At 37.5% G+C, this 26,155-nt stretch overlaps 1 protein-coding gene across 4 annotated transcripts in view; it reads left to right on the forward strand.

Moving 5' to 3' along the window:
• The window catches only part of RABGAP1L (RAB GTPase activating protein 1 like), a 762,235-nt gene that overhangs the window by 20,392 nt on the left and 715,688 nt on the right, over positions 1-26,155 (forward strand). The window lies entirely within an intron of this gene.

The raw sequence follows: 26,155 nt of genomic DNA on the forward strand, positions 1-26,155 counted from the left end.
CCTTTGTCCTGTGTTTGATGCCAGGGTCTGGGAAGTGTGGAGAAATCTGGAGATGCCTTAATCATTTAACTCTAACTTCAGAGTCTACTGGTTAGGGACTATTCAGGAGGTAAATACTCCACTTGAGATGGAGAAAATTGTATGCACCTTGCTTTGAGAATGACAGAAGTAAAGTACTTTGGAGGATAATTTTAAATTTTATTTCTTTTAGGTTTTACTTAAAATGACGTTTTTGTTTTATTTCAAGGAATGTAAAATTATACCTTCAAATAATTATTTCTCGAAGTTTCCTGCCTTTATTTTAAAATCCTGGGTAGCACATTGTAATACATTTAAAGTAAAAATGAAATTCTACTTTCCCCCTATATTGTTTAATAAACACACACATTAAAAAAAAAGAAATGAACTTATAATAGACATAGTATATTTTGAATATCTTACTGTGACAATTCTGTGCCAGCTTAATACCGTGGAACTTATTGAACTATTTTTTTTTTTTAATTTTTTTTTTAACGTTTATTTATTTTTGAGACAGAGAGAGACAGAGCATGAACAGGGGAGGGGCAGAGAGAGAGGGAGACCCAGAATCTGAAACGGGCTCCAGGCTCTGGGCTGTCAGCACAGAGCCTGACTCGGGGCTCGAACTCATGGACCACGAGATCATGACGTGAGCTGAAGTCGGACGCTTAACCGACTGAGCCACCCAGGCGCCCCCAAGAACTATTTTCTTATTAGATATTTAGATTGCCTGCCCCTTCACCCTTCCCCCCCCCCCCAACCCCCCAGGCCCCCGGGGCCAGTTGAAAACAATGCTAATATGTGTGCCTTTGTATTTTCACATATTATTGGGTATTTATTTGGGACAGATTTTTGTGGATGGATCACTGGGTTGTTATGTACATTTTCTTTAAAATTTGGCTTACAAAGCATAAGAGACTGTTAAAAACTGAGAACAAACTGAGGGTTGATGGGGGGTGGGAGGGAGGAGAGGGTGGGTGATGGGTATTGAGGAGGGCACCTTTTGGGATGAGCACTGGGTGTTGTATGGAAACCAATTTGTTAATAAATTTCATATATAAAAAAAAATAAAATTTGGCTTAAAATTAAAAAAAAATTCTGATAGAGTTAAATGTTGGCTTCTAGCCTTTTTTGGACATTAATGTTCGGACTCATTTGGTAGAGATGAAAGGTGTTCCATTGAACAGTGGAATAGAATATTGTAGGTTGAAACTTCCAAGGACATTCTCAGCATACTTGAGTTTCAGGTAGAAGATGAAGACACAAAAATTGTTAATCTCAGAAAATAAGAGCTAATCCTCACTTTTTCATTTTGATGAAAAATTAAGTAGAAATAATATTTGAAAGATTTGGTGATGTTTTGGTAAGTAGTTATATTATTTTAAAAGCTTTCCAGTGAGAAATGGAATTATAGTCCATGTTTTGATTTAAAAAATAATGTAAGTGATAAAAATTTAAACAGTTCAGAATGTCTGTATCTTCTGCATAGACCTGTGTTCTCATTTCATTCCAACCTGTAGAAGAGCTAGTCAGCTCAGTTATTCAGAAGTTAATTTTCCAGTTTGTCATTTTCCCATGTACTTTTTACTTTTATTCTCTATTTTTTTATTTAACCATTTTACTGTTCTAATGTGGACATGGAAAGGGAGGAGAGTGTGATCATGTCTGGTAGGTGATGGGTTAGTTAAAAAAAAGTTGATTAAACTAGGGAATCATGAAAAACCTAATGTATACACCTTAAACATGTTAACTTGAAATCTATGTGTACCTTACTAAGATTTTAAATTTATTTTTACTTTATTTTTTAAAGTTCATTTAGTTAGAGAGAGAGAGGGAGGGGGAGAGAGAGAGGGAGACAGAGAATCCCAAACAGGCTCTGAGCCTGATGTGAGGTTCGAACTCACAAACCCGTGAGATCATGACCTGAGCCAAAATCAAGGGTCAGACACTTAACCAAGTGAGGCACCCAGGTGTCTCTTTTTATTTTAGAGAGTGAGTGAGCGGGTGAGGGGCAGAGGGGGAGAGAGGGACTCTTATGCAAGCTCCATGCTCCGTGTGGAGCCTGACAAGGATTCAATCACAGGACCCTGGGATCATGACCTGAGCTGAAATCAAGAGTTGGACACTCAGGTGACTGAACCACCCAGACACTCCCCCCTGCTTTTTTTTTTTTTAATTATTTTCCTTTCCAAGCTTTTGATGTAGGACCAAGGACTTCTGACATTCTAAACCTTGGTTTTTCTTACACACACCTCATCTATAATGCTTTATTTTAGGTTTTTTGGTGCACTTAGAATAAATCTTTAAGTTTTAACACGTGGGAGCGCCTGGTTGGCTCAGTCTGTTAAGCATCTGACTCTTGTTTTCAGTTCAGGTAATGATCTCACAGTTCGTGGGATTGAGCCCTTGCGTGGGACTTTGCTAACAGTGTGGAGCCTGCTTGGGATTCTCTGTCCCCCCCCCCCCCCCCCCCGTCATTCCCCTGCTTGTGCACGCACGCTTTCTCTCTCTGTAAATAAATAAATAAACTTAAAAAAAATCTTTAACATGTGCTACAAAACTACATGTCTCCTTGCCAGTTTCTAAGAAATCTATTCTTTTTCTGGTTTTCTGTGATCAAGTTGTATTGACTTTTCAATATCTGAAACTTAGGGCCTTTCCACATGCTGTTCCCATAACCTGGAATGATCTTGTCTCCAGATCTTTGGATGGAGAATCTTCTTTCAAATGCCCAGATTCAGAGACGCATCTTTAAGTAGTCCAAAGTAGGATACCCCACCCCCTGCTAATACAACCTTGTTGTTTTGTTTCATTCTACTTGCCATATTTGAGAAGTACATATTTGTGTGTTTGCTTATTTTCTGCCTTCTTCACAAAATTGAAGGCTGCATGAAGACAAAGTCCATATCTGTTAGGTTTACCATGCCTGTGCTTAGAGCAGTGTCTGGCATGAAAGCTAAAATATTTGCGGACCTAATTAATCAAATGTTTATTAATTGCATACAATGTGTTAGACACTGTGGGAGCATTAATAATATGTATATATAAACATATAAAAAATATAACATTTTTAAGTGGAAATGTGTACATCAAAGTATGTATCTATTCAGTAAAATATAGGACATTTAAATTTTTGAGATGATAATACTAGAACATTCAAATTTTACACTAAAATAAATAGAATCCTTTTTAGAATGTAGGTAGAAATGTTGCTTTTAAAAATAGTTATCCATTTTTGATTGACACTACCTTGAGAATTCTGATCAGATGGAAAGCTTTGCAAAGATATGAAGATTGTAGTCACTATTTTTTAATAATTATAGCTTCCCCCCACCCCCCAAAGTAATTAAGGTTTTCCTTTTGAGTCTGCATAGAGACACTTGCCCTCTGGAGAACCAAATAGGTTTAAAGTGTAGAGTTAGAAGTAGAACATAGGTAATTAAAGCTAAACTAATATACTGTAATTCAGATTTGTTATGTCTTGAGATCTCTTGCCCTTAATGAGATGTGCTGAGATAAACAGAATGGCAGCATCATTTGTAAAGGTTTTCCATTTTAATCACAGTTTTGTTTTTGCATCACCAGAAATTCTCTGATCTGAAAGGACATACTTTATGTAAAGAACTGTGTGTGGTTAGTGTTTTGCTTTTCCTTTATATTAAATCTGAAGGTGGTTTCCTGATTATGGGTAAGTGAATTAGTTTTTCAAATCCCATTATAGTTGTAAAGTGGATTTGGGTTTGGTATTTGTATGTTGTCTGATGCAATTAAAATATTAAAAAAATTCTTTTTGTGATCTTGCTAGAAAGAAATTATTATTCTTTGAAATGTTTAAGTTTAACCCATTCATTCATTTATTTAACAAGTGTGATATTGTCAGATGGGGTGCTGTGTTCCTGACACTTTCCTAGGAGCTGGAAATACAAAGTTGAATAAAGGGTACTAGTTGTAATTGATGAGATAGACACGTAAATAATTATGTGGTATGATAAATGCTAGAGTAGGAATATAAATTAATGTAAAATTTTGTAGAAGCACTATTGAGGCAGTGGTTGACTCTTTTTGGGGGGGGTTGGAGAAAGTTTCTAGGTTTGTTAATCCAGACAAATCCAGTTGTTAGGATTTTACCCCCCCCCCCCCACATTTGTGTAAAATAGGGCTTTTTAAACTTCCTGCAAAGAAGTCCAAAGGCAAAGAGAGTAAGACTGCCCCTTGGAAGTTCAGGACATATCTGGGGTAGCTTGAAAATTTCTTAAATTATCTGTTTTATCTTAAGAATTCATATGAAAATTGCATTTATTTGCATACTGATTCTATAAATATAGAAATGTTTTAATTACTAGCAGGAAAAAAAACACTACTGGCCTATTAATTTTGGAATACTGGAGTGAATGAAGAGTGCTAACGCTGTGTGCCAGTTTTAGCATTCACCTTCATTTTTGTAGTATGTTCCCAGCATGTCTCAGTTTACGCCTTGGGATGCAAGTGTACTTGTTTGAGAAAAAGCAGATTGGTCAGTCAGAATGTGGAACATCACATTCTTCCTCCTTTGCCTCCCACATTCTTGCTGTGTTCTTTCTCCTTGGTTTTATTTTACGACTGCTTGGTATGCCATGATCAGCTTGCTTACTGCCCTACTAGTTTTTATCAGCCAGTGAACAGAGAACAATATTAGAAGATTCTTGGGGCATAACCAAGGAAGTTTCTGGAATAACAGAAAACTTGAGTTAGGAGCACTCAGTACATGAGGAAACCATCAGATTTGGCTCAGCAAAGTAAGTAAAGGTCTAGGAGGGCTCCTATATTAATAAAGGGAAGATGGGCCAGACTGATAAGGCTTGGGGTTAGAATGTGGGGCTAAGTGCACTGGTAGAGTCCAATTTTTGCAACAAAAAAGCTGCTGGTGGTAATTTTTTCAAAGTGGCCAGACCAAATGGTCTGAAAATTTCATAGATTGAAGTAGGTGCATGTTAAAAAATAGATTATCTCTGAAACCATATAGTTAAACATAAAAGTTATGTTACTAACTTTCTTTGTAAATGCTAATAGCCTTCCTGTGGTTCACCTGATGTTAGTATGTTTCATTAATGATAGCTGCTTGATCTCAAACCCCTCTATTTCTCTAACTGTATTGCACATGTCAGTAGGAGATTTAAGAGGGCCTAATTGAGTCACTTCTGCATCTCTCCAGGTTCTTAACTAATTGAGAACGGAAACATAGGCTCTGAATGTGTGACAAAATGAAGTATTGGGCTTTATTATTGGTAAAGGGAGGTTGGAAAAGTGGTGAGGATTCCAGTATTGTACTCTTCCTAGCAAGAAGTGAAAGCCCCATATAGAAGTAGGAGAACAGAAGAATCTATTTTCTTTTCAGTGCAATGAGTCATGACACCTGCCATAGCCACAGTCCCTTCAGATGGAAACTTTAGTCAGGGAACTAGGCAAACATGTTTTACATCATTTAACCGGGTCTCCCCACCTCCTAACCCACCCCACCCGCCCATGCCTACGAGGCTTGAGATGGGCATCTGGCCTATGAGCAGTCATTGTAGGAGACAGATCATTGCAAAGTGGTATTGATTTGGTTGCTTCAAATCTGGACTCTGTATTTTAACTAGGTGTATTAACTAGAACAAATTATTTAATCTTTTGAATGTAGTCCTTCATTTGTAAGGTGGGAATGCAATTAGTTCAGTGATTGTTGTGAATATAAACAAAAAGGTAACTAAAATGTCCAGCACTGTTTCATTCATAGTAAGCATTTAATAAATAATACTATAAAGTGATAACTATTATTTGTGAATTATAGTAATCTCAACAAACTAGACTTAGTTTATTTAAATCTTTAAAAATTACAACTGCCACATAAAACACATAGTATGTGATACTTGTTACATTCCTAAATTGTATTGTTAATAGAAAACGGGTATCCCTTCAGATTCATATTATTTCTTTGACTTACTCATTTCCTGAAAGCAAGAGGCTATCTTTGTATGCTGATGTATCCTATATTGCAGACTTGGCCATATGAATGTTATCCATATAGGATTTCATTTTCATGTCAGAATGAAATCTCAATAATGTTCTGTATATTTTTGGAGAAGGGTTGCATATGGATCAACTGTGCATTAGTTAATATTCTTTGAGGGTCGTAAGTGTCATTTGAAATAGCTTTAGTTTATTACTATTTTGAAAAAGAGGTGTTATATAAGTTATATAAGTTATATAAGGTGTTATATAAGTGTGTATAGCAAAACCCAGAAAAGTCATTGACTTGCCTTAAAATTTATGTGAATGTTTTGCACATAATTATTAGTACATATTTCTTGAGTGGTTTCTTCCTGTACATTCTTTTAATTGGATGAGTTAAGGGAGATCCTAAGACATTAAGATTTAAATATGTGTAACATGGTAGATAAATAGTCCCTTTATCTATAGAATGAAGTAAGGTTAAAACATAAGTTTAGTTGTATATAGCCTGTTTGATGCTAGAAACTGTAACAAGAGCTAGGATTCCTGGTACTAAATTGTATTGTTCTTTGGGGACAGAATTCTGGAACTCTTCTTGAACCAGTTACTATTTACTGATTTGGTTTTAAAAATGTACTTGAAATGCTTTAAAACACGGTTATGCTGAGTTTTCTAAGTTGTTTGCATTAGGCCTGTCTCTTCTTCCCTCCCTTGTTTTTTTCTTTCCGCTCTCTTTATCTGTCACTAGTTAAGACATTTTATTTAAAAAAAATTATTTTGCAGAAGTTAGCTCTGCCTTATGAAGTATGCTAATCTAAATTTTGAGCTTTGAAGGGTAGAAAATACCTCATAGTGGAACTGAGCTGAAAGGACAGTAGTTCCTGTAGGGGATTTCGATCCATAACTGGTTAGAAACCAGAAAGTGAGGAGATACGAACTAGAAGTTAGTATTTAGACTGCTGGAAAATGCCTTTAACTGTAGTTAAGTGGAGATATTTTCATAGAACCCAGACTTGGTCCATTATGATGCCATTGGATGTCCTCATTGTCCTGACAGCCTCACTTTCTGACCGCTCCTTTTCTTATTTTTAGGGCACATAGGAATCTTCTACAATGTGTATAAGTACATCTTTTTGTGACCTGGGATTTGGGATACTGTTGTACTCTTGTGAAGCAAGAAGGATATTGAGAATTCCATTCCCCTCCCCCCCAAGTACAATGTATAGTTACTGGGTAGCTATATCTAAAACAGATTAGAATATACTTCAGATTGTAGTACTTGAGTTTTATTTCAGGATATGTCAAATATGAATTTCATTTCTGTGTTTCTCCCAAGTGTTTATTTTCATCATTTTTTTTTGATAGGACACATTGAAATATGTTCTTTACTCACAGAAGTTTGACATATTTTGACAAAACTATGACAAATTGTAAAAGGCTTCATCTTTTCTTTTTTAAACTTTTTTTGTTTTTAATGTTTATTCATTTTTGAGAGAGAGAGAGAGAGAGAGAGAGAGAGAGAGAGAGACAGCGCGAGCCAGGAAGGGGCAGAGAGAGAGGGAGACACAGAGTCTGAAGCAAGCTCCAAGCTTTGAGCTGTCAGCACAGAGCCTGAAGTTGGGTGTGAACCCATGAACTGGGAGATCATGACCTGAGCCAAAGTCGGACACTTAACTGATTGGGCCACCCAGGTGCCCCTCATTTTTAAACTTTTATCTCCTACTAATGGCTTGTCATAACATCAGGTGTAATTGGAGTGTGCTGGGACTATATGAAAGGCCAATAATATTTAGCATATTAGGTACAAATAACTTAAATGACATACATAAATAAAGAAGTCAGAATTGAAGGTAGAGATTGGCTCTCTGACAGGAGGGAGGAAAATTATTTGCTAATATTTGAAAAAAAGTGAAGTTCAGATGTGGAGTTAATTACTCTGGTTTCTATGCTGATTTTCTTGGAAATAATTTTCCATTTGTAAGACTTGATTTAGAGATGGTAATTTTTGATGTAAAATATTTGAGTTTTTATCTGAATTCCTTTGTTCAGAAGCAGGAGAGAATTTCTGCCTCATTTTTGCCCTTAGGAAGAAAATACAACAAATAACATTTAGCTGTGTGTTGAGATAAGCTGGAAAGTTGAAGTGGAAAAAGAAAACTCTTTGGCTTCTTACTTTGTGCTTGGGTTTTGGTTATAATTGGTAAATTCCCAAGTGTAAACTTTGGGAATCAAGAAGGGATTGCTTGTATAAAGTAGCGTTACTATGTTTATGGCTATGTATTTAATATCTGGGCCTAAATATACCCATTTAGAGCAGTCAGTTTTTTATTTTGTATTTATAACTAATGCTCTGTTTTTTATGGTAGAAATACTTATTTTACTGTCATCTCAGCTGTAACTTAAGTAGATTAAAATAAAATACCTCTGGTTAAGCAATATAGTCATGTGAAAATGCCTTGGGAAAACCAGAATTTATCTTCCTATGTTGGAAGATAAGTCTCATGTTGGGGCATCTCTACCAGTTTTTTTTAGCTTATTAATTGATAGGTTTAGACTGAACATGTTGGCATACTTCTTACATTTGAAGTTTAGTTTTAACTCTGGCTTTAAAATGTAACAGTAGTTAGACTTGTGAGCCAGTGAAGTCACTTTACTCACTTCTATGTTAATCTCAGTTAACAAGTTAATTAACATATATAAAGCTATTGGCAGAGCAAATGACAAAAAGCAAAATAGTAAACGCTAGTAATAACTACCAGCTTCTGACTATGTTTACTAAAGGGAAAGCAGAGTTAATCATGCAAGATTAGCACATGATGATTAAGGAAGATTATACGATTGGTAAAATTGTGGCAGTATAAATTTCTATTTTTGAGCTATTATGGACTCCATTTGTCTTCTGGGTCTAGGCTTTTTTTAATGTTTACTTATTTGGCGGGGGGAGAGAGAGAGGGCAAGCACAGTTGGGAGAGGGGCAGGGCAGAGAAAAGAAGAATCCCAAGCAGGCCCCTGAGGGGCTCAAACTTAGGAACCATGAGAGCAAGCCTGAGCTGAAATCAGGAGTTGGATGCCTAACTGATTGAGCCACGCAGGTGGCCCAAGTTGCTGAATTTTTAAAAATCTCGAGTTTTTTAGGGGGCGCCTGGGTGGCGCAGTCGGTTAAGCGTCCGACTTCAGCCGGGTCACGATCTCGCGGTCCGTGAGTTCGAGCCCCGCGTCAGGCTCTGGGCTGATGGCTTGGAGCCTGGAGCCTGTTTCCGATTCTGTGTCTCCCTCTCTCTCTGCCCCTCCCCCGTTCATGCTCTGTCTCTCTCTGTCCCAAAAATAAATAAACGTTGAAAAAGAAAAGTAAAAATCTCGAGTTTTGTTTCCTTGTTCTTAGAGGGATTATATGAGAAAGAAAAGTATGTAGCACAGTGTCTGCTACGTGACAAGCTTAATGAGTGGTTGTAAGTGTGTGTGGTGAAGTATATGGCCTCTCTGGTCAGGCTGCCATGTTAGTTTTGGGACCTTGGATAAGTCATTTTAGTATTTGTTGTTTCTTCATTTATAAAAATGGATTAATATTAGATCTGCCATATATTGTGAGGGCAATTGAGATGGAAAGTAAAGTGCATAGTACAAAATAAACACTCAGTTAACAGTAGGTATTACTACTGTATGCATTTTATTTTAGGAGGCATTATTCCATAGTGGAAAAAGCAGGATTTTTGGAGTCTTGTTGAGTTGCTTCTGAGTTTTGTCTCAGCTATATACTAACACTGTGACCTTGGGCAAATTACTTAACTATTCTTTTCCTGTTTTCATATCTCTAAAATGAGGATAATAGCTACCTTGTAGAGTTTTTAGAAGTATTATAAATACATAGATACTCAGTAAATGGTAATTATTATTGGCATGATACCTGTAATTCAGGTCAATAGTATTTTCTTGGCAATGTGAGCCAGCTAGCTAGATTTTTTTTCCATGACACTGATGGCTGTCTGAATTGAGGACTTAGTCTACAGTCAAGTCAATTATGCTCTTTCTATGAAAATAAAACTTTATAATAACAGCTTAACATTTACTTAATAATATTTCCTTTTATTTAATCTATTTTTAAAATGTTTTTATTTATTTATTTATTGAGTGAGAGAGAGAGAGGAAAGAGGGAGACAGAGGATCCTAAACAGGCTCTGTGCTGACAGCAGAGAGCCCGATGTGGAGCTCCAACTCACGAGCTGTGAGATCATGACCTGAGCTGGAGTCAGGCCCTTAACTGACTGAGCCACCCAGGAATCCCCTATAATATTTTCATGTGAAATTCAAATTAATTTATATTAGGGTGTACTTTTTTTTCTATTGTCTTATTGATTTTTTGTAGAACAAAGGCAAATGCAATGTCTCTTTGGGTTTGAGACAAGGAGATGCTATTCTCACTTCCCCTGGATGCTTCCTATCCTCTGTATCCTGGAAGAGAGAAATCCTCACATGGGATTGTTTCTAGGATGTAAAGGCTTTATAGAGAAGTGACAGTCATCTGCCTATTTGGGGTAGACAGCTTAGAACTTGTCTTGCCTAGAAAACAGAACTCCTGATCAAAAGTGTTAGGTGAATGTTGTTACATTCTTTATTGTATGACGAAAGCTGTCAGTGGGATCAGGCAACTCAGTTTCCAGCCCAGGTCTGCAAAGGCATAAGCAGTTTTCCCATGGGAGGATCCAGCTGTTAGAATTTACTGAACACCAGTGACCACTCTGAAAAGAACAGATAATCAGCCACTCTGAACTGAAACTACAACAGGCTTTCACAAATTTGCGGATGTAGAGACTGTTTATGGAGGATGTTACCAAAGGGTCTGCATGTCCATTCAGATACTCAAATCCCATGGCTTATTAGGGTGACAGTGTATATACCTGGATCCCTCCGCACCCCCCTCCCACTTTTTGTTTTGAGAAAAGAAATCTTGGAACATACAGAAACTACAGCTCAATAATAGATTCTTGGTAAACACAAAACTTGTGATGAATAAGTCATTTTATATATAATTTTCCTTATCTTTTTGGACGGTTTTGCATGTAAATGTCAGTTACATGGATTTTTTTTTTCTGAGATCTAATTCACATACCATAAAATTCACCATTTTAAAGTATACAGTTGGATGGTTTTTAGTATGTTCACAAGATTGTATACCACTAATTCCAGGTAGAGTATACATTTTTAAGAAAGGCATATCTTTTACCACATTTAGATGAACTTACCTCTGATTTTCTTTTCTGCTTTAAGAAACCCTATTTTGTCAGGGGCCCCTGGGTGGCTCAGTTGGTTAAGCATCTGACTTTTGGCCCAGGTCATGACCTCATGGTTCATGGGTTCAACGCTCTGTGCTGACAGCTTGGAGCCTGGAGCCTGCTTCGGATTCTGTGTCTCCTTCTCTCTCTACCCCTCCCACGCTCACGCTCTGTCTCTGTCTCTCAAAAGTAACTGTAAAAAAAGAAAAAAATAAACCCTATTTTTGTCTTTGGGCTTATCTCTGCCTTTTATTAAGTCATTTGGAGTGTTGGCTGTAGTCTCGGTTTAGAGTGCTTGGTGGAGCCAGTGGGTTTTCACAGTAGTCACTGGTTGGTACTCAGTAAACTCCAACACCTGGATTTTCTTTTTTTTTTTTAATTTAATAAAAAGTTTAGAGAGAGAACACGAGCAGGGGAGAGGGGCAAAGGGAGACACACAGAGAGAGAGAGAGAGAGAGAGAGAGAGAGAGAGAGAGAGAGAGAGAGAGAGAGAACGAATCTTAAGCAGGCTCCACACTCAGCTCAGAGCCTGACTTGGGGCTTAATCTCCTGACCTGAGGTGAAAATCAAGAGACACTCAACTGACTGAGCCACCCAGGCACCCTTATCTCTCTCTTTTTTAGAAGTTTATTTCTTTATTTAAGTAGTTTCTACCCCCAGTGTGGGGCTCAGATTTCACAACCCTGAGATCAGTAGTGACCTGCTTTTCCGACTGAGCCAGCCAGGCACCCCAGCTTGAGGGAGAACTATCACCAGTTTCAAGAAGTCCTCAAACACCTATCTCTGCACTAATTTCATTTTTATTCTATTTCATAATAAGAGAAGATAGAAAATAATATCATTTTGGATGACTTTGCCATAAGGCTGAATGATGGTTATTCTTTGACAGTGGAGCGTTTGTTTGATAACTTAATTATTCACTTCTTCCTCTTGCATGAATAATTAAGTTTTACCATAAAAGCTATTTTTTTAGACCAGATAAAGATGTTTTTCCTTAGCAACTCATGATACTGTCATGCATGCATTTTTATAAATTGCTATAGTTCTCTTAAATAATTCCCTTCATTTTTAGAGAAGCTTTATTTACCGTTCCATCTGAACATTTTCTTTTTTTAATATTTTTATTATTTTTGAGACAGAGAGAGACAGGGCACGAGCAGGGGAGGGGCAGAGAGAGAGGGAGACACAGAATCCCAAGCAGGCTCCAGGCTCTGAGCTGTCAGCACAGAGCCTGATGCGGGGCTCGAACTCACGAACCATGAGATCATGACCTGGGCCGAAGTCGGACACTTACCCAACTGAGCCACCCAGGCGCCACCCATCTGAACATTTTCAATGAGATTTGTACAGGGCATTATAATTTTCCAACACATTTACTTTCCTTGCGCAATGAAAATGTTTGTTTTTACATCTGAGAGAGATCAACAATAGTTACAGAATTTAGCTTTGTCTATTTTGTCTACCCTATTATGTCTCAAAATTAAAAAAAATTAAAAAAATGTTTTTTTTTGAGAGAGGGGGGAGTGAGTGAGTGGGGGAGGGGCAGAGAGAGAGGGAGACACAGAATCCAAAGCAGGTTCCAGGCTCTGAGCTGTCAGCACAGAGCCTAATGTGGGGCTGGAACCCACGAACCTGAGGTCATGACCTGAACCGAAGTCGGAACCTTAACTGAATGTGCCATCCAGGCACACCTACCCTATTATATGTCTTAATAGCAGGTTCTCTGAAAAACAATTTAGGTGTTATATTCCAGTTTACTGTTATTTTTGACTTAAACTAAATGTAATTCTCATTAACTGCAAAGCATATCTCCTCAAGTTCTTTAACTTTAATGAAGTCAAAACTTTGTTTCCTCTCCCTCCCCCTCCCCCTCCCCCTCCCCTCCCCCTCCCCCTCCCCTCCCCCTCCCCCTCCCCCTCCTTTCTGTTTCAAGAACAATTCTTTACCCTTTCTCTGACATCTGCAATCTCTTATAGACCTTATATCTGTATGCCATATTGTCCAGAGGGAGGACAGCTTCTCTCTCCTACTACATTCTCTTTGTGGGTTTAATCTGATGAGACAGTTTAGTTCTTAAATTCTTTCCTGTACTGTTCAAAGGAAAATGCCATGTTAATTGGCTTAAAGCTCCTTTTGGAACAAAGTGTTACAGTAAAAGGTATTAAGTTAATTGGCTTAGATTCAGTTAGAGGCCTGCCCCCTCTCTTCCTCCTGCATCCTTATCCCCACCACCAGATGCTCTGGGGCTGCTGTACAACTGAGGGAGAGAGAGAATGGAAACTAGAAAATACATAATATGGATGTTGGTCATTTGTATTTTTATGTTCTTTAGTTCATTTCTATTGGAGTACTCATCTTTTTTTTCTTTCCGTAACAACTTGTTATAATACCATTTGTCATGTTCCAAACTTTTGCCTTTATTTATCTTATTAAAATTTTTTTTTAATGTTTATTTATTTTTGAGAGAGGGGAGCAGACAGAGGGAGACAGAGGTTCTGAAACAGGTTCCACACTGACAGCAGAGAGCCCAATGAAAGGCTTGGACTCAAAAATTGTGAGATCATGACTTGAGTGAGTCATCACTGAGCCACCTAGGCAACCCAACCCAAACTCTAGCCTTTAAATGTTGCTCTTATTATATAATATGCAGAAGTCTTAAAATTTTATAAGTTACATTTATCAGTCTTTTTATTCATGATTTCTTCCTTTGCGTTATGCTTATTTCTTTCCTACCCTGATAACAAAAATAGTTATAGTTTTTTTCTTAGTCATTTAACAAAAAATCAAAATCCTTTTGATGTTTGTTTTGAGTTTGGTTTCTGGTAGGTGTCACTTTGAATTTTTTCCCCTAATAGCCATTTGTCCCACCACCTTCTTATTGAATAATCCCTCCTTCAGTAATGTTTTGAATGGACCTGTCCTTTCACAAATGCTTTGTAATTTGCCACTTTTATTGGATACCAAAATCTCATGCTGGGAAGCTCTTGAATTCTCTATTCTGTTTCTTTGATTTGCCTGCAATTTCTTATATCACTCTTAAGTAATTTCAATTAATCTTTCTATCTGGTGATTATGCCTTCTTTCCCTTTCCCCATATTTTCTTGATTGTTTTCCCCCATGTTTTCTTCCAGATGTTGACACTACTTTATACGTATTTACTGAGTACGTGATATATGTCAAATTTTTTTTTACATGTGTTAGCATGTTCAGTCCTCAATAACAAGCCAATGATGTTGGTGTTATGTCACAATTTTACAGATGAAGAAATTGAGATACAGATGGGTTTAATACTTAGTTTAAGAGCACATTAAAGCTGAGGAACTAGGAATCAAGCGCTGGTAGTCTGACTATAGAGCTCATGTCCTTAACCACTATCCCAAAGGTTAGATCATTGTGTGAATTTTCAAGTAACTTTTTTTTTTTTAAAGTAATCTCTATACCCAACATGGGGCTGAAATCAAGAGTTGCATGCTCTACTGACTGAGCCAGTCAGGGACTCCCACAAGAACTGCTTTTTAAAGTTTTGATGGAATTAGATTGAACCTGTAAATCATCTGGCATCTTTACAATATATAGTTATATAATAGTCTGTTTTCTGAATTCTGCTATCCTGGAAAATTATATGTATCTGTGTTTATTGGATATTTTAAGTACTTAGGTAGAATTTACTAGTATTTTTTATAAGTACTGTCTGTATAAGAAGTTTATTCTTACTGGCTTTCTGAATGGGTTCCTCTCACCCTCTTTTTGGTGTAATGAGATACTACTGGCCTAAAAGAAAGCTATTGAATTTGTGTATTTTGTATCTGGCAGGCTTGCTTAAAAATAAAAACACATGGGGCGCCTTGATGGCTCAGTCGGTTAAGAAGCTGACTTTGGCTCAGGTCATGAGCTCACGGTTGGTGAGTTCAATCCCTGAGTCGGGCTGTGTGCTGACAGCTTGAAGCCTGGACTCTGCTTCTGTCTCCCTCTGTCTCTGCCCCTCTCCTGCTCACCCTCTGTCTCTCTTTTTCAAAATACACATTAATATGAATAAATAAAAACAATACTGATCATCTATTTTCATAGAGAATATATTTCAGAAAATGTTTAAAAAATAAATCTCTAATAATCTGATAGATTTATGTGTGTGTGTAGGGGGGTGGATGTATTCTATTTATAGGTAGCTAAGAAACTGCGAAAACTCTAGATAATAGTTAGATACTGCTTTTAGGTTGGTTGAGATTCTTTCCAGGGATTCACGGTCCCTGGGGAGGGAGGCCCAGTTACTTTCTTACTGTACTGTTGGCCAGGAAGCTTTTGCATGGGATTATACCCCTGTCCATGGTAGCGGTGAAGATAGGCATTTTACTTGATGGGCATTGCTGCAGAGGAGATCTGGCCTTTTTCCTCAGGGGCTGATGATGTTATCAGAGAAGAACAGGAAATAATTTTTGTCCTGTGGATGTAAATTGCTGCCTTTGGCATGAGAAAGGCAGAGAGTGTCATTATATAAAGTACAAAAATATCAAATGTGTGAAAGTAGAGAAACATTTGTAATAATAACAACCAGCACTGTTTTGTGTACTTCATGTGCTCTAAGAACTGTTATTTTTCTGAAATCTTTTATTAGTTGGAATAGATTTTCAGTTGATGCTTTCAGATTGTGATAGTTTAATAATATTACTATAAAGGTATGCTGGAACAAAACCAGAAATATTTTGACATGTAGTATTCTCATTTTTACATTTTAAATAGTCTATGATTGTAGCTTTGAAGTCCCTATTGTCCTGAGTATTTAGTGCTTTTTAATTTCATTCAATACATATTTATATAGTGTTTACCATGCGTCAGACATTCTTTTAGGTGTTGGGGAAGCATCAGTGCACCAGACAGATCATCTGTTTTAGTCAGGGTTGGGGAATGTTTGTCAATAAATGACCAATTAGGATCCCCTCTACTTGACATAAACTCTTACTGATACTCAGTTTTACTGTATTTTTGTCAGAGAAGTATCCTAAACAATCTCTACTCTAAAAATTTGAGTGTGTGTGTGTATGTGGTGTGTGAGAAAATGAACCTTTATGTTTGGCCAAAATGATAGAGTTTACGTACATATCTATTAATGAACCATACCAATTAAACTTCATGTCTGTATCCTCATTTCTTAGAAGGCACTTGATTTGTTAACAGCTAATTGTCTTCTGCTTGAATTGTCTGTCAGTTTTTCATTGTATTTTGAACAGTTTTGCTCTATGGATTTGATATTACACTATTTGGTGTATATAGGCTTTTGACTAAGAGATTTTTCAGTGTGACTTGTACTGCTTATCAATATAAAAATACCTCATTTGTCCTATTTAATGCTTTTAGGCCAAATTATACTCTGTTATTGAATCTGCCTATCTCAGTATCTTTTTTATTTTAATTTACCTGATATGATTTGTCCTTTCCCCCCCAACTTTCCATGTACTTTTAAGTATGTCTCTTTGAAGTATATATTAGCTTGAATCACATGAAATTACCATTTCTATAGGTCAAAAAAAGTCATGTATTGGTGATTTCATATGGTCCAACTATGGTTAGCCACCAGCTTTTTTTAAATTTTTATTTTATACTCATCATATTTTGACCCCATTTAAGAATCTTTTTAAAAAAATTAAAAAAATATTTTTAATTTTAGAGAGTGCAATCAGGGGAGAGGGGCAGAGGGAGAAAGAGAATGAGAATGTTAAGTGGGCTTCATGCCCAGCATGGAGCCTGATGTGGGGCTCCATCCCATGACCATGGATGGGATCATGACCTGAGCTGAAATCAAGAGTTGGACATTCAACTGACTGAGCCACCTAGGTGCCCCAAGAATCGTATTTTATTTATTTATCAACGTTTATTCATATTTACAAATTTTTTTTTTAACGTTTATTCACTTTTGAGAGACAGAGCATGAGCGGGGAAGGGGCAGAGAGAAGGAGACACTGAATCTGAAACAGGCTCCAGGCTCTGAGCTGTCAGCACAGAGCCCGACGCGGGGCTTGAACTCACGACTGTGAGATCATGACCTGAGCTGAAGTCAGACGCTCAACCGACTGAGCCACCCAGGTGCCCCCGTTTATTCATCTTTTGAGAGACAGAGACAGAGCATGAGTGGGGCGGGGGGAGGGCAGAGAGAGAGAGAGGGAGACACAGAATCCAAAGCAGGCTCCAGGCTCTGAGCTGTCAGCGCAGAGCCCAATGCAGGGCTAGAACTGTGAGATCATGAACCGTGAGATCATGACCTGAGCTGAAGTCAGCCTCTCAACCAGCTGAGCCACCCAGTTGCCCCAAATCTCTTACTTTTTTTAATTCTTTAAATTTTTAAAAATGTTTTTATTTATTTTTGAGAGAGAGAGAGAGTGTGTGTGAGTTAGTGAGTGGGTTAGAGGCAGAGAGAGAAGGGGACAGAGGAACTGAAGTGGGCCTGATGCGGGGTTCAAACTCATAAACTGTGAGATCGTGACCTGAGCCATAGTTGGCCACTTAACCAACTGAGCCACCCAGGCACCTCTCAGGAATCTTTTAATAGATAATATAGATATCAACAATAAGTAGCATTCATTAAGTTCTTAAATGTATTGTTTGTTCTAAGCACATTACTTATGCTAGCTCGTTTTATATTTGCAACAGTTCTGGGGGGGGGGTAACATCATCCTCCCTATTTTATAGTTTAAAAAAAATTAAGACATGGGGAGATTAAGTAATTTGCTCAAAGTCATAAAACTTGTCAGGGTAGAGGTTGTGATTCAAAACCAGTTATTCTCAGCTGTCAACGCTGACCACCTTGGCTTTGGCACCTATTAAGTTGAACTCTGAGCATTCAATTGGTAGTAACCATTTTGTTCTCCCAGGTGTGATGGTGATGGTGGTGAATAAATCTGCATGAACAGGCTTCAGTTAATTATAAATGCCTGGTTCTTTCAGTAGGATTATACACCTCAGGGACTGATTCTAGGAAATTGACCTGTGGTTCTGTGCTGTTCTGGGGGAAAAGTGCTGAGATTGTTATCACTTACCTAGCAGCTGGAGGGAGGCATGCACTAGATAGTCTTTTGAATAGTCAGGAAAGGCTAGAAAGTTACAAAAACAATAAGCAATGTGAAGAGATAGCAGATTAGAGGTTGCTGGGGATAAGGAGGAATGGGGAGCGACTGCAAGTGGGTAAAGAGTTTCTTTTTGGAGTGATAAAAATGTTTTGAAATTAGACTGTGGTGATAGTTGTACAACCTTGTGAATGTACTAAAACCCACTGAGTTGTTTTTATTAAAATTTTTTTAATGTTTATTTTTGAGAGAGAGTGCACGTGTGCGCACACACATGCACACAAGTTGGCGGGGGGTGGAGAGAGAGGGGGACAGAGGATCCAAGCAGGCTCTGCACTGACAGCAGTGAGCCCGATGTGGGATTCAAACTCAGGAACCATGAGATCGTGAACGGAACCAAAGTCTGATACTTAATTGACTGAACCACCCAGGTGCCCCTCACTGAATTGTTTTTAGAAAGAAGAAAAAGAAAAGAGCAATGTGAGCTTTTTGGCAAATGCTGCAGCACTTTGGGTGGGGACTGAAGGCCAGGGGAGCTTGCCCCTCTTATGGGGAGGATGTATCTGACTTACTACTTTATTTTTAAAAATAAGCTTTATGTTTTAGAGCAGTTTTAGGCTCACAGCAAAAGTGAGCGGAAGACACAGATTTTTGTATATACCCTCTGCCTTCACACATGCGTAACCTCCATTATCTACATTTCTCATAGGATGATACATTTGTTAGAATGGATGAATCTGCATCGTTACTGCTCAAATCCATAGTTTACATTAGGGTTCACTTTTCCTATGAATTTGGACAAATATATAATGACATATATCAACTATTTTAGTGTCATACAGAGTGTTTTCATTGCCCTAAAAATCCTCTTTTTTGTTCTTTGCTTCCTCAGCTCTTGTCAACCACTGATCTTTTTACTGTCTACATAATTTTGTCTTTTCTAGAATGTTATATAGTTGGACTCCTACAGTGTGCAGCTTTTTCACACTGGCTTATTTCACTTAGTAATGTACATTTAAGTTTCCTACATGTCTTTTCATGACTTGATAGTTTATTTCTTTTTAGCTCTGAATAATGTTTCATTGTCTGGATGTACTACAGTTTATCCATTTGCCTACTGAAGGGCTGTAGGACAGAAGGACTTTGTTGCTTCCAGGGTTTGGTAATTATCAGTAAGGCTGCTCTGAATATCCATGTGTGGGTTTTTGTGTGGACATTATCATATTTTCAACTCCTTTTGGTAAATACCAAGGAGTGCTGGATTGTATGGTCAGAATATGTTTCATTTTGTAAGAAACTGCCAAACTGTTCTCCACAGCGGATGTCCACTTTTCATTCCCTCCAGTAATGAATGGGAATTCCTGTTACTCCGTATTCTTACCAGCATCTGGTCTTGTTACTGTTCAGGATTTCAGCCCTTGTAATAGGTATGTAGTGGGATTTCATTGTTTTAATTTGCATTTTCCTGATGACATATGGAGCTTCATCTTATTTCATAGGCTTCGTTTTCATATGATTATTTGCCATGTTTGTATCTTTGATGAGGTAGGTGTCTGTTAAGATCTTTGTCCATTTTAAAAATCAGGTTATTTTCTTACTGAGTTTTGAGAATTGTTTATTTTGGATAAGTTTCCTTTGTCAGATATCACTATTACAAATATTTTCTCTTAGTTTGTGGCTTGTCTTTTCACTCTCTTGACAGTATCTTTGCAGAGTGGAAAATTTTAATTTTAATGAAGTCCATCTTATCAGTTTCTTTAATGGCTCATGCCTTTAGTGTTGTATCTTAAAGTCATCACCAGTCCAAAAGTCATCTAGATTTGCTTCTGCGTTATCTTTTATAAGTTTTATAGTTTTGATTTTACATTTAGGTCTGTGATCTATTTTGAGTAATTTTTAAAAAATGTTTGTTTATTTTTGAGAGAGAGAGAGAGAGAGAGAGAGAGAGAGAGAGAGAATATGAGAGAGAGAATGAGAGGGGGAGGGGCAAACAGAGAGGGAGACACAGAACCCGAAGCAGGCTCCAGGCTCTGAGCTGTCAGCACAGAGCCCCACTCGGGGCTCAAACTCAGGAGCTGTGAGATCATGACCTGAGCTGAAGTCAGACGCTCAACCAACTGAGCCACCCAGGTGCCCCCGTTTATTCATCTTTTGAGAGACAGAGACAGAGCATGAGTGGGGCGGGGGGAGGGCAGAGAGAGAGAGGGAGACACAGAATCCAAAGCAGGCTCCAAGCTCTGAGCTGTCAGTGCAGAGCCCCACTCGGGGCTCAAACTCAGGAGCTGTGAGATCATGACCTGAGCTGAAGTTGGATGCGCAACTGACTAAGCCACCCAGGTGCTCTAATTTTGAGTCAATTTTTGGGAAAGGAGTAAGGTCTGTGTCTGTATTCCTTATATTCTGGCATGGATGTCCAGTGTTTCTGTACCAATTGTTAAAAAGGCTGTCTTTTCTCCATTGTATTGCTTTTGCTCCTTTGTCAAAGATTGTCCGACTATATATGTATGAGTCTATTTCTGTGCTATTTTGTTCTGTTCATCTATTTGTTCTTTTGCCAATAACACACTATCTTGATTACTTTCTCTTTATAGTAAGTCAGGTAGTGTCAGTCCCCAGATTTTGTTCTTCAGTATTGTATCAATTATTCTGGGTCTTTTGCATCTTTCTGTAAACTTTAGAATTAGTTTTCGACGTCCATAGGGTATCTTTCTGGGATTTGGATTGGGATTGCATTGAATCTATAGATCAAGTTGGGAGGAACTGACAACAATATTGAGTCTTCCTATACACAAACATGGAATATCTTTCCGTTTCTTTAGTTCTTCTTTGATATCTTACATCACAGTTTCCTAGCTTTTCCTCGTATACGTCTTGCATATAATTTTTTATATTTATACCCAAATATATAATTTTTGGGGTGCTATTGTAAATGGTATTGTGTTTTTAATTTCACTTGTTCATTGCTGGCATATAGGAAAGTGATTGATTTTTATGTTAACCCTGTAGCCTGCCACTTTGCTGTAATTGCTTGTTCTAGTAATTTTTTGGTCAGTTCTTTCAGATTTTCTACATAATTATGTCATCTATGAACATATTCTTTATCAATTGAGGAAGTTCCCTTAATTCCTAGTGTACTAAGAGTTTTTATTATGAGAGTGTTAGATTTTGTGAAATGCTTTTCTCCATCTACTGATATAATCATGTGATTTGTCTTTTGTAGCCAGTTGATGTGATTTTTGATTGTTGGATCAGTTTTGCATACCAGTTTTTGCAACTGTCACCCAGAAAACATCTCCAGATTGCTTGGTCTGGTGGCCAGCAGGGCTTATCCTTGTGGTCCCACAAGACTGTCTATATTTATGTACTTGAAAACCTGCTGCCTGAGGGTCTGGCTTCTAGTTAACCTGATTCTAGGTGCTGACTAATATTCCCTTCTGCTCCCCATTTTGGGACACAGACAGGTCTCAGCATATCCTCAACAACTGGGAGCTATTAAAAATAAAATAGGCTGAGGTACCTGGGTGGCTCAGTTGGTTAAGTGTCTGACTCTTGGTTTCAGCATAGGTCATGATTTCAGGGTTTGTGAGTTCCAGCCCCCCATTGGGCTTGGTGCTGACAGCATGGGGTCTGGGATTCTTTTTCTCCCACTTTCTGACCCTCCCCTGCTTGTGTGTGACCTCTCTTTCCCTAAATAAATAAATAAATAAATAAATAAATAAAGTGCATGCCCTCTCTCACCCCAAACAAACAAACAAACTAAAAGAAAAATAGGCTGCTTGGACAATCACAAAGGTTCAAGAGACAACCAGTATGATTGAATGATAAGGTTCATCTCTTACATGAGACCAGTCTTTCAAGAGTGGGAGAGGTGGCAGTTTTATCTAAAACAGGAATAAACATAGAAAGTCAAACAAAATGAAGAAAAAGAGGAGTAGGTTCCAAATGAATAAGATAAAACCTCAGAAAAATGGCTTAATGAAATGGAGATAAATAATTTACATGATAAAGAGTTCAAAGTAATGATCATAAAGATGCTTACTGAACCTGGGAGAAGAATGGTGAACACAGTAAGAACTTAAAGAGTTAGAAAATATAAAGAAGTACCAAATAGAAGTCACAGAACTGAAGAATACAATAACTGGTCTGCAAAATATAATGGAGGAGTTCAACAGCAGGCTAGATGAAGCAGGAGAAAGGATCAGTGAACTCAAAGATAGGGTAGTGGAACTCATTCAATCAGAGCAGGAAAATGAAAAGAGAATGAAAAAAAGTGAAGCTAGCTTAAGGGACCTATGGGACAACATCAGGTGGTCTAACATTCATATTATAGGGGTCCCAGAAGGAGAAGAGAGAGAAATGGGCAGACTTATTTGAAGAAATGGTGGCTGAAAACTTTCCTAACCTAGAGAAGGCAATGGACAATTAGACCCAGGAAGTCTAGAAAGTTCCAAAAAAGATGAACCTAGAGAGACCCACACCAAGACACATTATATAATAAAATGTCAAAAGTTAAAGAGAGAATCTTAAAATCAGGAACAGGAAAACAACTTGTTACATACAAAGGAACTCCTATAAGATTATCATATTTTTTTAGCAAAAACTTTGCAGGCTTGAAGGGAGAGGCATGATATATTCAAAGTGCTGAAGGAAAGAAACTTCCACCTGGCAAAGTTATTCAGAATTGAAGGATATGAGATAAAGAGTTTTCCAGACAAAAGTAAAGGAGTTCATCATCACTAAATCAGCCTTACAAGAAATGTTAAAGGAACTTCTTTAAGCTGAAGACAAAGTTCCCAAGGTTGTAACAAGAAAACATATAAAAGTATAAATCTCACTGGTAAACATAAATATATAGTAAGGTAGTTGACTAATCACTGACAAAGTTAGTTTGAAAGTTAAAAGACAAAAGTAGTAAAAATAACTATAACTACAATAATTAGTTAAGGGCTATACAAGATAAGATGTAAAAGGTGCCACCAAAAACATAAAAGGCAGAGTACAGGAGGATAAAATATAGAGCTTTAGAATGCATTCAAACTTAAATTGTTATCAACTTAAAATAGATTGTTACAGGTTGTTATATATAAGCCTCATGGTAACCACAAAGCAAAAATATATAGTGGATACACAGAAGATAATGAGAAGGGAGTCCAAGCATACCACTAAAAAAAACCCTCATCAAATCACAAAGGGAAAGAGCAAGAGAAGAGAGGAATTACAAAGCCTTCAGAAAACAATAAAATGATAGTAAGTACAGATCTATCAGTAATTACTTTAAATGTAAATGGACTAATTTTCCAATCAAAAAGCATAGGGTGCTGAGTGGATTAAAAAAAATCCATTTATATGCTGCCTACAAGAGACTCACTTCAGATGTGAGGACACAAACACACTGAAAGTGAGGGATTGAAAAAGATGTTCCATGCAAATGGAAACCTCTCAGACTTGCCCACACTGAGCCTCAATTACAGTTTAAGTTTTCCTACCTCAGCACTGATTCCCATGGAAGTTTCTGCTCCAGTGGGTTATGATTCTCTGTATTTACCTGACAGTCTGTTCAGTTTTGGGGCAGCAGTTTGTCTTGTCACTTCACCTATCTTTTGGAGCTAAGAACAGTTGTTGATTTTTTAATTTGTATAGCTTTTTTACTGGTTATTAGCATGAAGTGGCTATTTCTGAGCTTCTTCATATGTGGAACTGGAAACCAGAAATCCAGCTTTATTTTTGTGTTCTTACATTTAAGGAAATTTGTGTTTTTTTTGCCTCTGTTTGTTGATTGTTTTTGGTCACGATTAGTATAGTGCAGAATCCTTTCACTTTCATGTGACAGGCTTTTGGTTTTCCTTTCACATCCATCTGGCTTTGTGTTCTTAAAATTTTATGTGTTTTTGCTGTTGCCTTATTTCTGCTATCTCTTTTTGTGTGAGTAGATTATGGTTCTTAATTCTTTATCCAAGTATTAGAGAAGATGATACACGGTTTCTTTTTATTCTACTACTGGTTACATATGTGTTCTGTGAAAACATTTGCAACAAACTGTTTCTTTAATTTTCAATATGGAGATTCAAGATATAGTTGATTTTCTTTATTTGTGGTAGTTATGTTCTTACACAGCTACTACAAACACCAAATTAGCAAATACTAAAGTAGTTCCTAGGGGACATGTACAATTAGATTCCTGTGAGCTTCTAGTCACAGCGTTTTTATCAACTGATGAACACATTACCTTGTTTTATGTATACTTCTGTTTAAAGCGATCTTCTTTAATATATGTTTAATATGTAGATTTAGCTCATGGCTGAAGGAAGCTTATCTAATGCAGTTTTTTCATATGTCACATCATCATGTTCTTGTGCTTAAGAACACCAGACAGCCCTTCAGCACTATAGTTGGGGACATTTGAAATAGTAAAATGTAAAAACATGACAATAAATAGACTGTGAAAAGGACACTTGTTTAGAGTTTGAGAGCTGAAACAAGAAGGCAGAGCATTGCCTTGTTCACCTTCAGCTGGAAGCATGTGTATTGGGCGACTCAAATTTTTTTGCCACATTGTGCATGTCTGCAAATAACTTCTAAAATGCTGTAAATATTGATTTTGGGATTACAGGTAAGTTTTAGTAAGTGAATTTACAAATACAAAATCTGTGAATAGTAAGGATCAACGATATCTGTTAACTCTGAAGGTAAAAAATCTTATGTATGTAAATGTATATCTATTTTTGTCTTTCTTGTTAGGGTTTTGTTGATAACTCTGTTATTTTGACCCAAAGTGTTATTTTTCAGTGTGTAAAATCAGTTTTTTCAGGAATTTTTTACACTTAATGTTTTATGATTCATCAACAGTAGTTGTTTAGTCTTAGTACTATGTAATCGATTTTATTCACTCTTTGTTCTTTGTAGAGTAGCTTCCATGTCTTTTTAAATTTTGTTTCTTGTTAGCCTGAAATATATAGTTGGGTAATTATCTTCATGAAGAGTTTATCATATGAGTGTTCTCTTTTCTGAATTTTTGTCCAGTTGAGAAGCAGTTGGTCTTGTATGTGTATAGGTATGGGGTTCTTGGGTTTTGATCTGTTTCACTCTGAAAATTTAAGGATTGCTTCATTATAATTTGTGTTGTACTTTCCCAGAGGAAAGGGTTACGTCTGAGATTAATAGAAGTCTGTTCTCCCTGGTCCTCCTCATTCTCCTCCCCTCTTCTCCTTTTCGTAGATAATTCTTTATCACTCCTTGTTTTTCTGTAGGATTTCTAAAAAACATTTTTACTAGGCTGTATCTAGGTTTTAGCATGTTTTAATTATTTTTTCCTCGTGTACTCAAAATCTTTAGATGTCCCATTTCAGGTTTTCCTTCAATTAGAAACATTAGAAACATTTCATGTATATACATATATATACGTACATACACACACACATATGAAACAGAACATGCTTTATTTAGCAAAAACTGGTGAGTGTGTATGTGGGAAGGCATGGCAGTAGTGTGCAGGGGCTGAAGGTGAGAGGGTCAGGGTGCATAGCATGGCTGAGATGTGACTCAGGATAGAGGAGCTAGAGATCAGAAGACTGAGTTGGGCATTCTCTGGTAACTTATCACCTGGTCTTCTAAAGGCTATCTAAGGCTCAGGAGCCCCTGGGGTTTCTAGAGGCCTGACCAGTAAGGAGGGACTTCAGGGACAGTCTGAACAGCAGGCAGCCTTCACAGTGGTCCACAGCTCCAGGTTGGCCTCCAAGGTGGGGATGTCCAGGGTGGAGAAAGATCCAGAACCTGAAGCATCACATCCTTGGCTCCATCATTCAAAGGTGAGAAATACCAGCAGCAGAGCCCAGGAGAGTGTCT

This window comes from Felis catus, chromosome F1 (assembly GCF_018350175.1).
Source record: "Felis catus isolate Fca126 chromosome F1, F.catus_Fca126_mat1.0, whole genome shotgun sequence".
NCBI classification, from domain to species: domain Eukaryota; kingdom Metazoa; phylum Chordata; class Mammalia; order Carnivora; family Felidae; genus Felis; species Felis catus.